The 22136-nt window shown below is 38.5% G+C and overlaps 1 protein-coding gene across 1 annotated transcript in view; it reads left to right on the forward strand.

The window, feature by feature from the left end:
• The first annotated feature begins 21588 nt into the window (after window positions 1-21588).
• Window positions 21589-22136, forward strand: part of LOC121385223 (homeobox protein Hox-B4-like) — a 67694-nt gene continuing 67146 nt past the window's right edge. Inside the window, exon 1 of the mRNA XM_041515807.1 lies at window positions 21589-21685. The gene's annotated coding sequence lies outside the window, so the exon portion shown is untranslated. The remainder of the gene's footprint in view (window positions 21686-22136) is intronic.

The raw sequence follows: 22136 nt of genomic DNA on the forward strand, positions 1-22136 counted from the left end.
TATAAAAGATCCCTTGCTGCTAATCGGAAAGAGTAGCCCATGAAGTGGCGACATCGGGTTTCCTCTCTTAATATCTTTGTGGTCCTTAACCATATGCTTGACACCATATAACCGTAATTAAAATGTGTTGAGTGCGTCGTTAAATAAAACATTTCTTTCCTTTTTCCCCCCTCTAAGTATATATATCAAAATTACAGTATTAATTTTCTAAATACAAGTAGCCGATTAATAATAAATCAATGTGCTCTAGTGGTGTTGTTAAACGCGACAAACGTTAATTAACTCCTTCTCTGTGGGCCCATTGGGCTATTTCTCGCTCGAGCTAGTGCACCACAACTGGTACATCAAAGGCCGTGGTATGTGCTATTCTGTCTATGGGATGGTGCATATAAAGTGGCGACAGCTGGTTTCATCCTTCAATATCTGTCTGACGCCATATAACCGTAATTAAAATGTGTTGAGTGCGTCGTTAAATAAAACATTTTCCTTCTTTCCTTCTAAGACAAGCCTGTCGTATTATTACGTACGCTGTTTACGTCATTATATAAAGCCAGAATAAAACATACTCCAAATGTTTACGTTTCTTTGTTTTGTTTAAAGACACCACAATGATTAATTAATCATTGGATGTTAAACATTTGGTAATTCAGGCATAGTCTTAGATAGGATCTTTTACATATACCATCCCACAGGCCTTTGATATACCAGTCGTGGTGCACAGTTAGCAACGAGAAATAGCCCAATTGACGGGAATCGATTCTAGAGCGACCGCTCATCAGGCGAGCTCTTTACCACTGGACTACGTCTATGCTGAAAAAAACAGTTTGTTTCGTTAACGACACCAGTAGAGAAATTTGGTTAATTAATCATCGGCTATTGGATGTCAAACATTTGGTAATTTTGACTCGTAGTCAACAGAGGAAACCCGCTACCACATACAGGTTAGCACATACCACCGCCATTGATATGCCAGTCGTGGTGCACTGGCTGGATCGCGAAATAGTCCAGTGGGCCCACAGACGGGAATCGATACAACACCGACCGCGCATATAGCAAGCGCTTTACCACTGGGATAGGTCTCGCCCCATACAATGAAGAAACAATATTATGAGGTATTATTGTTATAAAACAATTACGAGTCTATGCTGAAGTCTCTAAACATGTCTTGAGATTTTGACGATGATGACGGTGATGATAATGCTGGTGATAATGATGATGACGGTGATGATGATGATGATGACGATTGTGATGATGATGATGATGATGATGACGACAATGAATACGATTATGATGATGATGACAATGATTACGATTATGATTCTGATGATGATGATGATCATCATCATCATCATCATGCCGATTGTGATGGTGGTGGTGGTGGTGGTGGTGGTAGTGATGATGAAGACGGTGATAACGATGATGATTGTGAAGGTGATGATGATGTTGCTGATGATGATGACAATGATTACGATTATGATGATGATCGACGATGGCAATCATGATGGAAATCATGATGGTGATGATAAAAGTGATGTTGATGTTGACAATGATGATACTAAGATATTGATGATGACATTGGTGATGATGATTCTGATTCTGATGAAGATGATAGTTGAGGTGGTGGTAGTAAAGAAGAAGATGGTGGTGATGATGATGATGATGATGTTGCTGCTGCTGCTGCTGCTGCTGCTGCTGATGATGATGATGATGATGATGATGAACATCAGCATATAACGTCTTTAGCTTTTGCTTATATTCAATTTAGGTAAAACATCTTTACCGCTTCATCTCTCTTAGCCTATTTCAGAATTACCAAATGTTTGACATCCGTTAGCCGATTATTAATATATCGATCTAGTGGTGTAGATAAACAAAACAAACACACTTTGTCACTTCATATACCTTATCACAAAGTCATTAGATCTGAATTTATTTGTCCGTTCGTCCGTCCGTCCGTCCGTCCGTCCGTCAACTTGTATTCCGATGTTTTCTTTCTTACGGACTCTTTGATTCGCAAATCTCAGTGTTGATCGCATCATGACTATAAATTCAACTACAACGAACGAATAACAATAAATAATGGACGCTGTCACGTGACTGGATTTTGGTGGTGCACTTTTAAGTGAGGCAGTGATGAGGGCCGTTATGGGTTTGGTATGTAACTTGTTACGGCGGAGGACACTGGCTGGGAACCAGTGGTCGTATATCTGACTCGGACTGGGACTTCACCTGGGAAGACAAAGATGATAACTCCCGTTTGACACCAGGTAAGCTGAATGTTTATTTGTTTATAGGCGAACACTGTGGAATACAGAACATTTAGGTGATCTGTATAGATTGTAATATATTTTTTATTAGTTTAATATGGGTTTTATGTGTGTGTGTGTGTGGGGGGGGGGGGGGGGGGGGGGGGGGGGGTCTATAAAAAACAATACTTGTAGTTATAATCTGTCTGAATCTGCCTTTCTTTCATTGTCTCTGCCTATCTGTCTCTGTCTCTGTCTCTTTCTCTCTGTTTCTGTCTCTCTCTATCTGTCTCTCTCTCTCTGTTTCTCTGTCTCTGTCTGTCTCTGTTTTCTGTCTTTACCTCTCTATCTATCTCTTTATCTGTATCTGTCTCATTGTCTCTGTTTCTCTCTCTCTCTCTCTCTCTCTCTCTCTCTCTCTCTCTCTCTCTCTCTCTCTCTCTCTCTCTCTCTCTCTGTCTGTCTCTGTTTGTCTGTCTCTGTCTGTCTCTCTGTCTCTGTCTCTCTGTCTCTCTGTCTGTCTCTCCCTCTCTCTCTCTCTCTCTCTCTCTCTCTCTCTCTCTCTCTCTCTCTCTCTCTCTCTCTCTCTCTCTCTCTCTCTCTCTCTCTCTCTCTCTCTCTCTCTCTCTCTTTCGTGTATAGGTTTACAGGTGAATACAGTGGAATACAAGAGATCTAGGTAATCTGTATAAATATTACTATTGTTGTTTTTTATTTAATTTCGGTTTTATTATTTTAATTCCATCTCGTTTTTTTTCTCTCTCGTTCTCCCGTCTTCTTTTTATTTTGGATTTTGTTATTAGTTATTGTCTGAATCTATCTCTCTCTTTCTCTCTGTCACTTTGACTCCATCTCTGTCTCCCTCTCTGTCTCTGTCTCTGTCTGTCCGTCTGTCTGTCTCTCTGTCTGTCTGTCTCTCTCTGTCTCTCTGTCTCTCTGTCTCTCTCTCTCTCTCTCTCTCTCTCTCTCTCTGTCTGCATGTTTCTTTATTTCTCTCTGTCTCCCTGTCTCTCTCTGTCTGTCTCTCTCTATCTGTCTCTATCTCTCCTTCTCTCTTTCTCTCTGTCTTCCTTCCCTCTATCCTCTATCTCTCCATATTGGAACTAGCTATGGAAGTCTACTGATGCTAGCAGACTTCAGCACTACGACAATATAGTTTTTGTCAAAACGCAAACTGTGTCCATTACATTAAACAGGACCCTAAGACACTGCTTTTTGTGATATATGCGTTACATCAACTTGCTGCAAAATCAGTTGGGTTTTTTTCTGTCTCCTCAAAATGACGTAAACGAATAGAACTTATTTATGTTTATTTTTTCTGTTTTTGTGAACCTTTTCTTATGAAAGATCCCTTGACACTAATGCGGGGGAAATGCACCGGTTTTACCATGAAGACAACTTGTCAAAATTATCAAATGTTTGACATCAAATAGCCGACGATTAATTAATCAATGTGCTCTAGTTGTGTCGTTAAACAAATCAAATACGTTGACTGTTTTATACCCATGACCTAGATGCTAAAGTCAAACTATCCAATGAAATAAACACAACTGAAATTGATAGTCGTCTATGATATCTAAATCAGAAGTCGAAATTAATGTCTCTATTGTTCAAAAATACCACTAGAGTACACTGATTCTTCTTCATCAGTAACTGACTGGTTTTCTTTAGGAAACCGCTACATCTTTGTTTTTCATTAGTAGAGTAGCAAATCATCACAAACATGTAACTTAAATTAAATTTGAGTTACACATTAAAAAAAAAAAAAACCCACCTAATTCTTGAAGATATGTAATGCTAGGCTCAGACTATTAAATGTCACGATGAAGTTGACCAACTCGTCTGTCGAGTTGTAATTTCCGACTTACGGCGGATTAACAAATAATCGGTTACCTTACAAAAACGTAACCATAAGTCGTTAGGATATGTCCACTGTTTGTTAAAACGAGTGAAACCCACTATTTCAATATTTATTTATTTATTTATTTATTTTATTTTATTTATTTATTTTAATTATTTATTTTATTTTATTTATTTATTTATTTATTTATTTATTCATTGATCTAGTTTGTTTTTTTACTTTATCGAAACCAATTGAGGATATTGATTAATTAATCATTGGTTCTTGGAATCGTGTGGGGGGGGGGGGGGAAAAGGGTGGGGGGGGGGGGGGGGGGGGAAGGGTGTTTTTTTTTTTAAAATCGTTGCAAGATAAATAGTACCTTACGGCGACTCGTGTAGTATTTATAGGATATTAAACGAGCTTCTATTTCGTATTATATTTATGTCCCGAGTGAAATAAGTTTCAGTTACCACGAGCTTTAGCGTGAAGCAATGAAATTTATTTCACGAGGGACATAAACATGATATTGAATGGTAGCGAGTTTAATATCATATTTATTACCTATAATCGATCTTATTAATTTATATCACTCAGCTTGGTTGGTTGAGGTTCCTGTAAGGTTGTAGTGCGCCAGCCGATGACGTCATCGTGTTATGTTGAACGTCTTGGTGTGTGGTACATATTTCGTACCTACCTTGTGGTGTGTATTGGTAGCAAAATGACGTCATTCAGTAAGCGACGTCATCTTCCCTTGTCTTAGATCTTTGCATCCGCAAACCTCAATAGCTGGAAGTAATTGTTAGATGTTTACATTATCTGAAGGTGAGTAATAAATAAAATACCACAGTCGTTTACGCTAGAGTAGTATTCTATATATTTTAACAGTAGTTATATATGTACATGTATATTGTTTTGGTATGGTTCAGAAACTTGCGGATGAATAATGCATATTGCATGTCCATAGCCATCATTGTTTTAAAATCAGTTTCCTAAAACAATTAGAAAATCACACCGCAGAGGAAACCAATTTAAGTTCGGAAGTAATTGGAACCCGTACCTCGAACAAAAAAAAAGTGTAATGAAGACAGGCAAGAAATTCAGAAAATACATTTAAGAGAATTTCAATTTTACTTTTTCTGCCAATTTCAAACACTGAACTAAGTCTAATGTTTCAAATGTTCGTTTGCTATATGGGTCCCCTTTATAAACTGACCGAAGTCAACACGCTCTCTGAAACATTGTTATTTTTTTTTTCGTTTCATATATAATATCATTAACACGTCCATCTTTGTTTATTTCATGTATAGCTATTTCTGTAAAAGTATGATGGTTTTCACGAAAGGAAATACAGAAAGAACAATAAAAGTTTCCCATTTGTTTTAATATGACGAGAAAGTTATACTATAGATGTATTTTAGTTATGAGCTTGACTCTCGTGCACTATTGGGGAGGAACGTAGTCCAGTGGTATAGCGCTTGCTTGGTGCACGGTCGGTCTAGGGTCGATCCCTGTCGGTAGGCCCGTTTGGGCTATTTTTTTAGTTCTAGCCAGTGCATCACGATTGGTTTATCAAAATCCGTAAATAGAGGATTCGTTACGAGTATTTTTTAATGTGGAAAAATATCAACCGAGTCTATGTTAATATGTATTTGTCGAGGCTTTGCCGAGGTTGGTATTTTACATATTTAAAAAAGAAACACGAGTAGCGAATTTTATTTATCCTATAACACTTCTAAAATAACATTTTAATTAGATATTTGAGTAAATCACAGTACTAAAGTCGCCGCAATCGGTAATAATTACCACATGGGTTTATGACATGGATATCATGGGTACGTGATAGGATAATATGTTCTATATGTTGGGTGGTGCATATAGAAGATCCCTTGTTACTAATGGGCAAAAACGATGTAGCGGTTTTCTTCTCTAAGACCAAATGTATGCCATGCAAACGGGAAGAGCCGCGGAAATATTAATTTCCTTTTACTTAGAATTACAGTGTTTTTTCCCCCGTCCCAACCAATGCCCAATGACATATTAAAGGCCGTGACATTTGTTGTCTTGTCTGTAGCCTAACTGTCAATAGCAGACTTTATTTGTCTGTATGTAACCGGCTTCAGTGGCGTCGTGGTTAGGCCATCGGTCTACAAGCTGGTAGATACTGGGTTTGGATCCCAGTCGAGGCATGGAATTTCTAATCCAGATACCGACCCTGAGTGAGTGCTCCGCAAGGCTCAATGAGTAGGTGTAACCCACTTGCACCGACCAGTGATCCATAACTGGTTCAACAAAGGTCATCGTTTGTGCTATCCTGCCTGTGAGAAGTGCAAATAAAAGATCCCTTGCTGCCTGTCGTAAAAGAGTAGCCTATGTGGCGACAGCGGGTTTCCTCTAAAAAAAAGTGTCAGAATGACCATATGTTTGACGTCCAATAGCCGATGATAAGATAAAAAAAATCAATGTGCTCTAGTGGCGTCGTTAAATAAAAACAAACTTTACTCTTTTTTTGTCTGTATCTCGAACATTATTTTGTCGAAATAAATATATGTACGTTGATAAATTACCAAATGTCTCAGAACCAGTAACGGACTATCAGTAAATCAATGTGCTCTAGTGGTGTCATTTTTTTACCTCAGCTGTGAAGCACTGGCTGGAACGAAAAATAGCACCAACCCACAATAAGGTTAGCAAATAACCACGGCCTTTGATATACCAATCATGACCAACTGGCTAGAAGGAGAAATAGCCCAAATGGGCCCACCGACGGGGATCGATCCTAGACCGACCACGCATCAGGCGAGCACTTTCCCACTGAGTTACGATCCGTCCTCGAGAAGAAACACAATTCAAGCTCTAGGAAACAGAATTTGTTTGACAAGATTTAAAACGTACCTTCGGTCTAGTTCGTTATGTCTATTTGTCATGAGCTGCTCTGTCGCGTTGTGTCATCTTGTGGCAGTTTTATTGCAGTTTATTATTATATTATTTATAGGTTATATCAGTTGTAATTGGACTGGAATATCCTGCACCACACTGACGTGAAATTAATTACTGTATCATTGTTGTGCTTTCACCTATCCGGAATGATTTGTCGATGTGCAGTAATGAAGCTTATGGGATCGATCCCCGTCGGTGGGCCCATTGGGCTATTTCTCGTTCCATACAGTCTACCACGACTTGTATATCAAAGAAAAATGGTATGTGCTATTCAGTTTGTGTGATGGTGTGTAAAACAATCCCTTGCTACTAATGGGAAAATGTAGCGCCGCGAGTTTCCTCTCTGAGACTAAATGTTAAAATGACCAAAATGGTTGACATCCAATAGCAGATGATTAATCAATCAATGTGATTTAGTGGTGTCGTTAAAACAAAGCAAACTATAAAACTTTTACACTATTTTATTTTCCATTAGTGTATAATGGTGCAATAGGGTGCGCCGACATTTAGCGTTAACACAATCTGCATTTGATATACTGAGGTTATTTCCAGAATGTTTTTCGGTATCGTCAATATCATATATTAGGAATAAAACTTTTATTATGCAAGTCTCTGACGATACCGAAACACACGAAGGTAATATTCTCTTTATCAAATAATCTTAAGCTTAATACAACGTATTTTTGTAAACTGTACACACAACTTTAATTCCAGTCCGCCATTACTAGATATTCAAATGACGTAATAATATGTGGCGCTTTGTCTTTTTGAATGGATGTCCTTACATCAAAATAAACTAGTGCATAACGGGTTTTTTGTTTTTGTTTGTTTGTTTATTTGTTGTTGTTTTTTTGTTTGTTTGTTTTCTGAACGCTGGACAGCTTTCAGTGTAAAATTGCTATTGAAATGTTTTTATTTGATAGCTATGAATGCATACGTCAATTATGGAGTGTCACCCTAGTACGTTTGCTTAAATTTCAATAAACCTAGTGCCGTGACCTCGATTAATTTACATCTAATTTGCAAAGTTATCAAATTCTTAAAGTATGTGATCTGAAAAATATCACATACTTTGACTGCACTGAAACTATAAGATATTATATAATATATTTCATTTCTTACAACTTTTTTTCTTTTCTTTTTTTTTTCTTCTTGAAATATTAATTCCTAATATACCTACTTAATTCCTTCCCACAATAGCTACATCTTTCATTTTCTTCCTCTTGCCTATATTTCAAACTCTATAACTACACCTGCCGTCGTAGCATTTCCATTAATTGTCTGTCTTTCTTTCTGGGGTTTTTTCCCTTGCTTTTATTTTAATACCCGTACACTGCGAGGGACAGTCTGGTAAGGTATATTGTACTCGGGAAGTCCACACATGCTGCCGTCTGATTTCACTCGTTATTTATGGCGACCGGGGTCCAAAGTGTCCTCTGGGACCAGCGAACGGCAAATGATTAACGGCAACCAGTCTATCGGAGCAACGTTAATCACTTTAGAAGATTAATTCCCCTTAATACTCGACTGGCGAAGCGGCCGCGTCCTTGCGGTGTTCTGGAAGCTCGCTGGGGTGTGTGCCCAGGAGCACCGGTGTACAAAGACAAGAGAATGACGTTGAAATGGTGATGGATATATTTCGTCTTACTAAAACAAAGCTGGGAGAGGTGTTAACACGGGTATGAGAAGAAGAAGAAGAGGAAGAAGAAGAAGAAGATTATGATGAGGCGGTACGGGGACAGATGGTCTGTCGTAATAAAAAGGTCACGTGGGAGACTGGTTAAAGGGACGCTACTGAGTTTCGTATAAATTTTGAATTATTATTTTTATATTTATTTGTTTTTCAGCCCTGTTCATTAGTTTTAATATATCCACAATAATTTAGATTGTATTCTTTTATTTCCTTTTCAAGTAAATAAGAAGTAAAGTAAAATGAAATGGAGTAGATTAGAATCGAACAGACTCGAATAGAATAGAATATAATAGAATAGAATAGAATAGAATAAACAACTAACGATAACTAAAATAAAATCAAATACACGAATAGTTAAATAAATAAATACATATATTAAATGGATAAACGAAAGAATATAATATGCAGAATTGATTGAATGAATGAATGAATGAACGAACGAATTAATGGATGGTTGGATGAATGAATGAATGAATGAATGAATGAATCAGTGAAACAGTGATTCAGTTAGTCAACTAATCAATCAGATAATTAATTGTTCAAATAATAAATCAATCAAAGACAAAAAGTCACTTAAAAATCCTAAATTATAACAACTAAGTTTATCATATGATATCTCACATTTCCAGTGCAATCAAAGTATGTGATGTTTTTTTCAGATGTAAATTAATCGAGGTCACGACTACGTTTATTGACATTTAAGCAAACGTACTAGTGTGACGCTCCTTGAATATCGTGTAATGTCTGACTGGAATTAAAGTTGCGTATACATTTTACAAAACCAAGTTGTATTAAGCTTGAAATAATATGATAAAGACATTATTACCCTCGTGTGTTTCGGTATCGTCAATATCATATATTAGGAATAAAAGTACTGTATTATGCTCGCCAGAGTCTCGCATAATACAATTTTTATTCCTAATATAATATGATATTGACGATACGTAATAACCTCTATTTATTTTGCATATCAGAACAATGAGCATGGTTTTAGCTAAACATTTTCTCTGTTGGACAACAATAACTGTAATATCTGATTGAAACAGCTGTCAGTCAGTATTCCGCACAGAATGTTGATTTGATATAAAACAAGCCGGCTAATCGCACGACGATGATATCCGTCTCATTAATTATGGTGTCAGATTTTCTATTATTGGTTTTATCCATTCTATACAAGTACAGTCAGTATTAGGTAATATAAAACATATATTTGTTAGTGTGTTTATATTGTATTTGCTGGAAATATTACCAGAAGCGACTTGAAAGTTATGAGTTGGCTAACATGGAGGATGTGGCATACGGTATTTGAACGTATATAATACTGGAAATTAATATTAAAGGTAACAATTGTCTTCATCTTCTTCTTCTTCTTCTTCTTCTTCTTCTTCTTCTTCTTCTTCTTTCTTCTTCTTCTTCTTCTTCTCCTTCTCCCCTCCTGCTACTTCTTCTTTTTTTCTTCTTCTTCTTCTCCTCCTCCTCCTCCTCCTCCTCCTCTTTTCTTCTTCTTCTTCTTCTTCTTCTTCTTCTTCTTCTTCTTCTTCTTCTTCTTCTTCTTTTCCTCCTCCTCCTCCTTCTTCTTTTTCTTCGTCTTCTTCTTCTTCTTCTCCTCCACCTCTTGCTACTTCTTCTTTTTTTCTTCTTCTTCTTCTCCTCCTCCTTCTCCTTCTTCTTCTTCTCCTCCTCCTCCTTCTTCTTCTTTTTCTTCTTCTTCTTCTTCTTCTTCTTCTTCTTCTTCTTCTTCTCCTTCCTCCTCTTCTTCTTCTTCTTTCTTCTTCTTCCTTCTTCTTCTTCTTCTTCTTCTTCTTCTTCTTCTTCTTCTTCTTCTTCTTCTTCTCCTTCCTTTCTTCCTTCTTCTTCTTCTTCTTCTTCTTCTCCTCTTCTTCCTTCTTCTTCTTCCTTCTCCTCCTTCGTCTCTTCTTCTTCTTCTTCTTCTCCTTCCTCCTCCTCCTCCTCCTTCTTTCCTTCTTCTTCTTCTTCTTCTTCTTCTCCTCTTCTCCTTCTTCTTCTTCTTCTTTCTTCTTCTTCTTCTTCTTCTTCTTCTTCTTCTTCTTCTTCTTCTTCTTCTTCTTCTTCTTCTTCTTCTTCTTCTCCTCACCTCCTGCTACTTCTTCTTTTCTTCTTCTTCTTCTTCTTCTTCTTCTTCTTCTTCTTCTTCTTCTTCTTCTTCTTCTTCTTCTTCTTCTCCTCCCCCTCTTCCTCCTTCTTCTTCTTCTTCTCCTCCTCCTCCTTCTTCTTCTTCTTCCTCTTCTTCTTCTTCTTCTTCTTCTTCTCCTCCTCCTTCTGCTTCTGCTTCTTCTTCTTCTTCTTCTTCTTCTTCTTCTTCTTCTTCTTCTTCTTCTTCTTCTTCTTCTTCTTCTTCTCCTCCTTCTCCTCCTCCTCCTACTCCTTCTTCTTCTTCTTCTTCTTCTTCTTCTTCCCCTTCTCCTCCTCCTCCTCGTCCTCCTTCTCCTCCTCCTCCTTCTCCTCCTTCCCCTTTCTTTTTATCTTCTTCTTCTTCTTCGTTCTCTTTTCCCCCCTATTATTTCAACTATCGCGTCATCTTCAACAGCAACAAAATCACCATGCTGTTGTTATTTGTGTTGTTGTTATTCTTCGTTTTCTTCTTTTACGCTTTCCTCTACTTTATCATACTTCGCTTCATCTCATTTTCCCTCTTCTTCTTTTCCTCTTCTTGTTTTATTCTTTTTTATCATCATCATCGTCATCATCACCATCATCGTCGTCGTCGTCGTCGTTATCATCATCATCGTCGTCATCATCATCATCATCATTATCATCACCACTACAAACGGTCATAATAATAATGATCATCATCAACATTATAATAATCATCGTCACATTCATCTCCATCATCAAAGTCACCAACACCATGATCGCCATCATCATTATCAACAACATCATCATCATCATCATCACCAACGTCATCATCATCATTAGCTGCAGCAGCAGTATCACCAACGCCATCATCATCAAAATCATCACCAACACCACCATCATCAAATTCATCACCAACACCATCATCATAATCATCATCGTCATCATGATCACCAACGCCATCATCACCGTTATCTCCGCATCATCGCAATCATCATCATCTCCATCGCCATCATAATCATCACTGTCATAACCATCATCGGTTTTTTTTATCTGTTTTTTTTTCGTGTTTTTTTCGTGTTCTTCTTTATCATCATTGTATATAAAAAAAAAATAGAAGTAGAAAACAAACAAACAAAGCGCTACAGGCACCGCCTCCTAAATAAATAAATACATCAAATATATACATCAAAAACAAACGAAACAAGAGCAATAAAACACTGAAAACAAAAACAAACGGCCAACCCGCATTCAATCTCGTGGGCGCGTGTACGGGGGGTGGGTGGGTGTTCTGAAGTTGAGACTGTCACCCACAAATCCAAGTGAATTTTTCTCTTCTGTTTTTTTTTTTGTTTCAATATATTTCCAGGGTAGATTGATTTGACCCCACCCAAAAAGTGTTCTTGCCACAGTGCAAACCAAACCCACCCCACCCCACCCCCACCCCCTCACACCCCATCCTTCTGCACGTGCGCCTGTCCCGCTTTCCACAAATAAAAAAAGAGGTTAACCAATGAAAATTGTGGAATTAATTTTCTGCGGACTAGGACTGTGGGGACATAACTCGTGGTCTAATTGAATACCTGTGCCATGTTTCGCCTTCCCAAGACAGGAGACATTGCTCACCGCCGTAACAAGCCTTCGGGACGTCATTTGTACAAACTCATCTGGGGGGCTTTCGAGCATGCGCCGTGATTTACTGGCGTAAGTACATATGTCGGTGTTCATAATAACTGTCTTCAGGCCTCGCTTGTCGTGTCCGACCAACATGGCTCACAGCGTCAAGTGTATTACAGGCAAATTCGTGACATGTCGGCTACCAGGGGAAAGGTTTCTTTCGTTTCGGAATATTAATTCAAATTGAATTTGTATAAATGAGGGTGGGGGATATATCATTTCCTGCCAGTTAGGACTGGCTGAGTTTCAGGTATGAGAAGGTAGCAGTCAATCTCTCCTAGTTCGTCTTTGATTGCACTGCTACTTTTAAAGCTGTTTGGGCACCTTTCGTTATCTAGCATCATCGACCTTATTTTGGCAGTGGTTCATGAGGTGTTACTTTCACAGCAAAGTCTGCTGGTCTCGCTTAGGCATAGATATGAGGTGGAACAATATCGTTGAATTCAAACCTTTAACTCCACTCCGCCTCCAGTCTTGAGCAAATTTGAATAAGAAGGAAATGTTTTATTTAACGACGCACTCAACACATTTTATTTACGGTTATATGGCGTCAGACATATGGTTAAGGACCACGCAGATTTTGAGAGGAAACCCGCTGTCGCCACTACATGGGCTACTCTTTCCGATTAGCAGCAAGGGATCTTTCATTTGCGCTTCCCACAGGCAGGATAGCACAAACCATGGCCTTTGTTGAACCAGTTATGGATCACTGGTCGGTGCAAGTGGTTTACACCTGCCCATTGAGCCTTGCGGAGCACTCACTCAGGGTTTGGAGTCGGTATCTGGATTAAAAATCCCATGCCTCGACTGGGATCCGAACCCAGTACCTACCAGCCTGTAGACCCACCGAGGCCGGTAAATCTGAATAAAGCCACTATAAACTTGTCCAAATGACGTTTCTCGCGACCATTCACAATTCGTTCTGTAGAGCGCTCGCCATGAGATTCTTGGGTCGAAGGATCCAAACCCCGCGGTGAACCTATTATCTGATCTTTGTCCAGCCCATCCTGTGCTCCACGACTGATATGTCAAAGGGTGTGCTATGTAGCGTCCTGCCTGTAGGAAAGTGTCAATCAAATCGCCTGATGCCAATGGAAATCAACCTTTAATAATGTATGTCAAATTTGACATTCATTCATTCATTCATTCATTCATTCATTCATTCATTCATTTCAACTTATTTGCGTGCTCATATCCAATTAAGGTTTAAGCACGCTGTCCTGGACACACACCTCAGCTATCTGAGCTGTCAGTCCAGGACAGTGTGGTTAGTTGTTAGTGGTTAGTGAGAGAGAAGAGGGTGTAGTGGTCGTACCCATTGAGACGTTAAAGGGACATTCCTCAGTTTGCTGCAATTTTTAAGATGTTATCGACTAAAATAGACTTTTTAACGACTGTAATTACATATCAAATCTATTTTCCTGCATAAAATATTAGTGGCTGTATATTAAACGTGTTTCTGATCGTTCTAAAATTTGTACTAGGTTAAATTTCACTTTATTTCCTAAAATATGTATTTTTCGTAAGTACGAAATTATTTAAAGACAAAATCCAGTTTGGGCTTCTTGCAAATATTAAGACGACCAGAAACACATTGAATATACAGACACTGATATTTTAAACAAGAAAATATATTTAATATGTAAGTTTAATCGTAGAAATATTGTATTAGTCGGAAACACCTTACAATGCAGCAAACTCAGGAATGTCCCTTTAAAACTCGCCCAGGGTGGGAGCCGGTATCGGGCTGCGAACCCAGTACCTACCAGCCTCATGTCCGATGGCTTAACCACCACGCCGGTAATATTTGACATCCACTGTCCGATTATTATCAGATCAATGCGCTCTAGTGGTGTTGTTAAATAAAACACAAACACACACACACACACACACACACACACACACACACAAACACAGTGCTATTTAACGAAACCCACAACACAATGTGCTTTCACGATAGATTGCTTTGACATAGGGTTACGGCCCAGGGTTCCGTTCCACGAAGCGATCTTAGCCCTAAGATCAACTTAAATGCATAGGGTATCTATGTGCTTACGGTAATCTTAGGGCTAAGATCGCTTCGTGGAACGGGGCTCAGACACATAATGTGCTTGGAAGTCAGCTGCAACCGAGGGCTGTCCGTTTCAATTAGCAGCAAGGGACAGTACATGACAATACACTGGCTATAACGAGACATAGCCCAAGAGATCCACCGACAGGGATCGAGTTTACATAGGCCTCAGTGGTGTAGTGGTTAAGCCAACGAACATAAGGCTAGTAGATACTGGGTTTCACCCAGAGCGAGTTTTAATTACTCAATGAGTCGGTGTATGACCACTACACCATTTTCTCTCTCGCTAGCCTCTAATAACTTACCCACTGTCATGGACAGACAACCCAGATAGCTAAGATGTGTGTGTGTGTGTGTGTGTGTGTGTGTGTGTGTGTGTGTCCAGGACAGCGTGCGTGGACCTTAATTGGATATAAGCACCCCATACAGAACGGGTTGACCACAATCGTGGGCTTCTCTGTTGAACCCTAATTCAAATGATCAGGCTATAACACAAATGATATTCTGCGTTTGGCTAATTATGTATTTTAGTTAATAACCCGTGCTAATCACAGGGAAGTTTAAATGCGGCGACCTTACTCTAGGATTCCTCCGTGTAGAAAGAATGTTAAAAAAGTGTATTATGTTTAACGACACCACTAGAGCACATTGATAGTAGTCATCAGGAAGGAGGGAAATGTTTTATTTAACGACGCACTCAACACATTTTATTTACGGTTATATGGCGTGAGACATATTGTTAAGGACCACACAGATATTGAGGGAGGAAACCCGCTTCATGGGCTACTCTTTTCGATTATCAGCAAGGGATTTTTTATATGCACCATCCCACAGACAGGCAAACACATACCACGGCCTTTGGTATACCAGCCGTGATACACTGGCTGGAGCAAGAAATAGTCCAATGGGCCCACCGAGGAGGATCAATCCTAGACCGACCGCGTATCAAGCGAGCGCTTTACCACTGGGCTACGTCCCGCCCACCGTGTAGAAAGAAGACAACTATCAAAAGTAAAGGCTATATACACGGCCACCGTGCACATAGCCAAACGTAAGTGTACAAGACATAAGCGGACAAACACAATAGAGATATTCATGCAAAATGTACTAATCTGAAACCTTTTTACTGTGTATTTCCATCATTTCACCCGCAAAATTAGTTGTAATCCCTGCAAAAATGCGTAGCGATTCGCATGTAACACTATATAGCTGTTTTGCAGTAATGCTAATATGAATAAATGTTGTTATCCAGATTCGGACATTAAACCAGTTTGCCCTCTCAGAGTTACGTAACGGTTGTATTTAGGGAATTATTATTAATTTTTTTATATTTTTTATATATTTGTTTTCTTTTATATTATTAATTTTTTTTTTTTTTGCAATATTTAACACTGGACCTGACTGCCAAAGAATTCTTGCGAAATGCGAAATCGTGTAAATACAAAGAAGGTGGCTGGCAATGCAGATGTAAAGAGGTGAAGCGGTCAGAACAATCAAAAACTGGTAAAAAAAAAAAAAAAAAAAGGTCTTACGTATATTATAGATTGATCTTCGAAACCGGTCTGGGTCGATAAGCCATCGGATATAAGATTGGTAGGTACAGGGTTCGCAGCCCGGTACTGGCTCCCACCCAGATATAGTTTTAACGACTCAATGGGTAGGTGTAAGATCACTACACCCTCGTCTCTCTCACTAACAACTAACAACTAACAACTAACCCACTGTCCTAGCCAGACAGCCCAGATAGCTGGTGTGCGTCCCCAGGATAGCGTGCTTGAACCTTAATTGGATATAAGCACGAAAATAAGTTGAAATGAATGAATGAATGGATGGATGGATGAATGAATGAATGAATGAATGGATGGATGGATGGATGGATGGATGGATGGATGGATGGATGGATGGATGGATGAATGAATGATCTTCGAAGGGAAAAAGTAAAAAAAAAAATTCACCTGTAACGAATAGCCTTGTCTAGTTTAACGTGCAAAGCATTTCAATATGTCCAAACAGAAGGAATATCGGTTACATTCCAGGTACAAATGTTGTGCTACAAAGCCTCAACTTCATTTCTTTTGCGACAACATTCATTTCACGTAAAATATTAATTCTGGAATTAGAATACGTAATGTTGTTGTTTTATATACCAATATTGTCATGTGAGAAATTTGGTATGGATGTTCCTCTGAATCGCGGTCGGACTGGGATCGATCCCCGTCACTGGACCCATTGGACTATTTATTGTTCCAGCCAGTGCACCACGACTGGCATATCAAAAGGCCGTGCTATGTGCTATTCTGTCTGAGAGATGGTGTATATAAAAATTCCATTGCTACTAATGGAAAAATGTAGCGGTTTTTCTCTCTAAGACTATATGTCAAAATTATCAAATGTTTGACGTCCAATAGCTGTTGATTAATAAATAAATGGCTTGTTATGGTGTCGTTAAACAAAATAAACTTTCATTTCCCTTTCGAAACAAAATACAAATACCCTAAAAAGATGAAAACAAAATTTATTACATCGTGAGTAATCATATTAAAATGTTTAGTTTTTTTTACATTTTACTAGAACTAGTTTCATCTACTCGACAATCAGACTATGGAAAAACGTACGACCAGAAATTCGTAGTTGTCAAAACAAATCTACATTTTAAAAATTGAAAAAAAAGAGCCCAAAACAAAACAAAAGCAAAACAAAACAACAACAACAACAACAACAAACAACAACAAACAAACACACAGTGATTGGAAGTTCCTAGGGTGTTATTTTTCATTTGGTAATAGAAGAACAACTAAATTGCATACAAAGATAAAACACGGAAGGAAGGAAGAAAGGAAATGTTTTATTTAACGACGCACTCAACACATTTTATTTACAGTTATATGACGTCAGACATATGGTTAATTACCACACAGATATTGAGAGGAAATCCGCTGTCGCCACTTCATAGGCTACTCTTTTATATGCACCATCACACAGACAGGATAGTAAATACCACGGCCTTTGTTACACCAGTTGTGGAGCACTGGCTTGGAACGAGAAATAGCCAAATGGGTCCACCGATGGCGCTCGATCCTAGACCGACCGCGCATCAAGCTGGGCTACGCCTTGCCCCATAAAACAGGGATGGAGTAATTTAAAAACAGATTTAAATAGGGCTGTGCTTACTATTTATTCTTCACGTTGTAGATGTTACTTAGAAAACGTTGTTGTTGTGTGTCTCTTTCGACGAAAGCACAGGACGTAGCCCCGTGGTGAAGCGTTCGCTTGATGCGCGGTCGGTTTGGGATCGAACCCCGTCTGTGGGACTATTGGGCTATTTCTCGTCCCAGCCAGTACACCACGACTAGTATATCATTGGTCGTTGTATGCGCCATCGTGTTTGTTGGATGGTGCAGATAAAAGTTTCATTGCCACTTATGGAAAAGTGTAGCGAGTTTCCTCTCTAAGACTATATTTCAAAATCAACAAATGTTTGACATTCAATAGCCGATGGTTAATAAATCAATGTGCTCTAGTGGTGTCGTTAAACAAAACAAGCTTTAACTTTGCTTTCGATTCTTTCAACTGGAAAACAATAATATTAAGCGATAAAGAGTAATGCTTTAAGTGTGCATAAATATATAAAAACAAACAAAACACTTTGATTAATGAATGTGTAGTACTTACCGTACAAAGGTAAACGAAGTGATAGCTTTGTTTTATGTCTTACTGAATGTGTCGGATGTATGCCGTCAGATTATCAAAAATATTATCTTTTTTTCGTTCATTCTCTTTCTCGCGTTTCCTCTCCTACTCTCTCTCCCCCATCTCCCTCCCTCCCTCCCTCCCTCCCATCCTCTCTCTCTCTCTCTGTCTCTCTCTCTCTGTCTCTCTCTTTCTCTCTCTCTCTCTCTCTCTCTCTCTCTCTCTTTCTCTCTCCCTCCCTCCCTCCACTCCTCTCTCTCTCTCTCTCTCTCTCTCTCTCTCTCTCTCTCTCTCTCTCTCTCTCTCTCTCTCTCTCTCTCTCTCTCTCTCTCTCTCTCTCTCTCTCTCTCTCCCAATCTCTCAATTTTATTATATATTACAGGGCCAAACAAATTGTAAGACGTGTGCCCAATCCACTTATGTTTAAATGCAATAACATAGACATCAACCAAATTAATAAAATACATAAATAATATGTCGTACTGACAACGAACTTCTCACTTTGCTAATATGTATGTTTATTCAGAAATGTCCAGGCTTTTAAATTTAGTTTAAAACACAAACAAACCAAAAAAGAGAAGACCCCCCCCCCCCCCCCCTCAAAAAAAAAGCACAAAAACAAAACAAAAGCAAAAACAAACAAAAGACTAAAACACACACACACACACACACACACACAATAATAAATAAAAAAACCCATTAAATCAAATCAAAAAAATCAACCAAAAAAATCAATTAATTAAAAAACAAACCAACAAAAGCAACAACGACAACCACAACTTCAAATTAAACAAACAACAACAAGATACCGCCCCCAACCACAAGAAAAAAAGAAAAAAAAAAAAAAAAAAAAAAAAAAAAAAAAAAAAAAAAAAAAAAAACCCATCCACAAACAAACAACAACAAACAAAAAACCCTGACATAAACTAAACAAAACAAAACAAAGCAAAACAAAGGAAAGCAAAACAAAAAAACTATTAAACTAACTAGGTAACTAATCACAACAGAAAATGTATATTGTATGTTTCTCTGATCGTCCGTCTATCCGTGTTTCCATTTCTCTATTTCTCTATTTGCCAGAATACACATGTTCTTGAAACCGCTTCGACTCCACCCAGAACTGTTAATATAAGAGAGATAATGAATTTTACATTTTCTTACCTGTGATATTTATATCTGTACACACCTTTTTATATCGTGTTTTAATTTCACTTTCGAATTTTATGTTTTATTCAGTTGATCATCATAATTTTGTTTTGCACTTAATTTTGTTTGACATCCAATAGTTCGGGTGTTTGGGTGTTGGTAAATACACATTCATTCGTTCGTTCATTCACATTAATTAATTCAATCATTCATTCATTCATTTATATATCCATGTCTTCAATCATTCATTTATCTATCTATCCATGCATTCATTCATTCATCCATCCATCAAAACATTCATTCATTCGTTCGATCATTCGTTCATTCACTCACGCATTCATTCATCCACTCATCCATCCATCCATTCATGAATTCATTAATTCATTCATCCATCCTTCATTTCATTCATTCATTCATTCATTCATTCATTCATTCACTCAGTCATTCACTCATCCAATCATCCATCCATCTATCCATTCATGCATTAATTCATTTCATCCATCCATCCATCCATCCATCCCTCCCTCCATCCATTCATTTATTCGTGTATTAATTCATCCACTCATCCATCTATCCTTCCATCCATTCATGCACTAATTTATTAATTCATCCATTCATCCATTCATCCATCAATTCTTTCATTCATTCATCCCTTCATTCATCCATCCATCCGTTCATTCATTCACTCACTCCATATCTCTGTGTCGGTGCCATGGTTGAGATCTCTCGCCTGAGCGGCTTTGGTCGCAGGATCGAAACTCCTAGGTGAACCCATTCTCTGATTATTTTTCCGTCTCATAAAAGTCCGTGGTATGTGTTGTCCTGTGGGAATGTGCACATTAAAATTAAAAGTTAAAGTATGTTTTGTTTAACAACACCACTAGAGCACATTAATTTATTAATCATCGGCTATTGGATGTCAAACATTTGGTAATTCTGACATATAGTCTTAGAGAAGAAACCCGCTACATTGTTTCATTAGTAACTAGGGATATTTTATATGATCCATCCCACAGACATAATAGCACATACCATGGTATTGGATACACCAGTCGTAGTGCACTGGCTGGGACGAGAAATAGCCCAATGGGCCCACCGACGGGGATCGATCCTAGACCGACCGCGCATCAGGCGAACGCTTTAACACAAGGCTACGTCCAACCCCACGTGCATATTAATGATTCCTCGCTGCTAAGGCAACAAATGTAGCGGGTTTCTTCTAAACACTACGTGTCAAAATTACCAAAATGTTTGACATTCAATAGCTGATGATTAAAAAATCAATGTGTTCTAGTGGTGTCGTTAAACAAAACAAATGTTAACGTCTGTCTGCTTTCTGCCTTCTTGCCTGCCTTACTGCCTGCCTACCCGCCTCTGTGTCTGTCTGTCTGCCCACCTACCTACCTACCTACCAGTTTATCTACGAAAGAAATTTAGCAGATCCGTATGAGGTATACTAAAAATCGATTACTTCTCAAAGCAAATGACAGTGATGATGTACAACCGGACACCTACATCCAATAAATTACTGCAGGTGCCAATGATAAATGGTATATGTCTTGTCGTCTAATTCACCTGGCGGATGGATTGGGAAGTCACGCACAATGCACGCGCATCGCTCGCGCTACTCAATAGGTCAGGCGCTGTTTCTAACAGAAGCAAAACAAAAAACAAAACCTTTAAAAATAATAATAATAAAATAATAATAATAATAATAATAATAATAATAATAAAAATGTAATAAAAAGCACCCAAAAAAAATTTGTTTTATAAAGCTGACCGCCGCTAGACGGCGCTGCTAACATTGAAAAAAAAACCCCCACAAAAAACAAAACAAAAAACCTGGAAATCGGAAATTGACCAAGCCTTCACGTCAGACTCGCTGTCGCTAAAACACTTAGCAAAACACGACTGGAAGCGATAGGGGATTTTTCCCTATGCATCAACCTCGCTCTGTATCGCTGTAGACTACACGAAAAAACAAAGTAATTTTTTTAATTTTGATCAAAATCGCAGGGGAAAGAAAAAGAAAAAAAAAAGAGAGAGAAAGAGCGCGCGCGAAGCAAACACTACCATTGGCCGATGCTGAAATCATACCCGTACCAGCATTGCGCGCGGAGCTCAGACGAAGTGTGGAGATATCATGTTAATCCAAAGCGCTAGCTAGGCGATCGCTGATTGGTCGGCAGGCCTTTTAACCCACAGTTTCGATTGTCCGTTGCTTCTTTGCGTTTCTTTCCTTTGAGAGGGGGTAATATCTCGCATTGCGAAGATTTACGACGTTTCGGGTAAGTTAATGATATTTTATGGGTGTTTGGGATCCGTTTAATGCATTGACCACTAATGACAAATACTTTACAAACGGCTAGCTAAGGTAGGCCAGTGTCTTTATAGCGTCTGGCGGGGTCAGTAGTGCAATCATAAAAATAATAAAATAACACTAACGTGATTTTACGAGTAGGGTTCTATTCTGCTTGGCTGTCGCTTTTGCGGTGATTGTAAAAGCTACTATGTGTTGTTCATTGCTCAAATCGGCTATATGACATATGCGTTCCGATTTCTACGCACATCGCTCGTTACCTCAAGAGTTATTGCGCAGTGTGTCCGTCCAATGTGTTATCGTCATAGTTCGAAATGTCTGTGATTTTATGAACGAAATGTTCGGCGATATAGAAGAAGTTATTGTGATGTATTCGCACATAACAAATGGTTAGTATTTACCTGAAATTATTACATGCT

Source organism: Gigantopelta aegis, chromosome 11 (assembly GCF_016097555.1).
Source record: "Gigantopelta aegis isolate Gae_Host chromosome 11, Gae_host_genome, whole genome shotgun sequence".
NCBI classification, from domain to species: domain Eukaryota; kingdom Metazoa; phylum Mollusca; class Gastropoda; order Neomphalida; family Peltospiridae; genus Gigantopelta; species Gigantopelta aegis.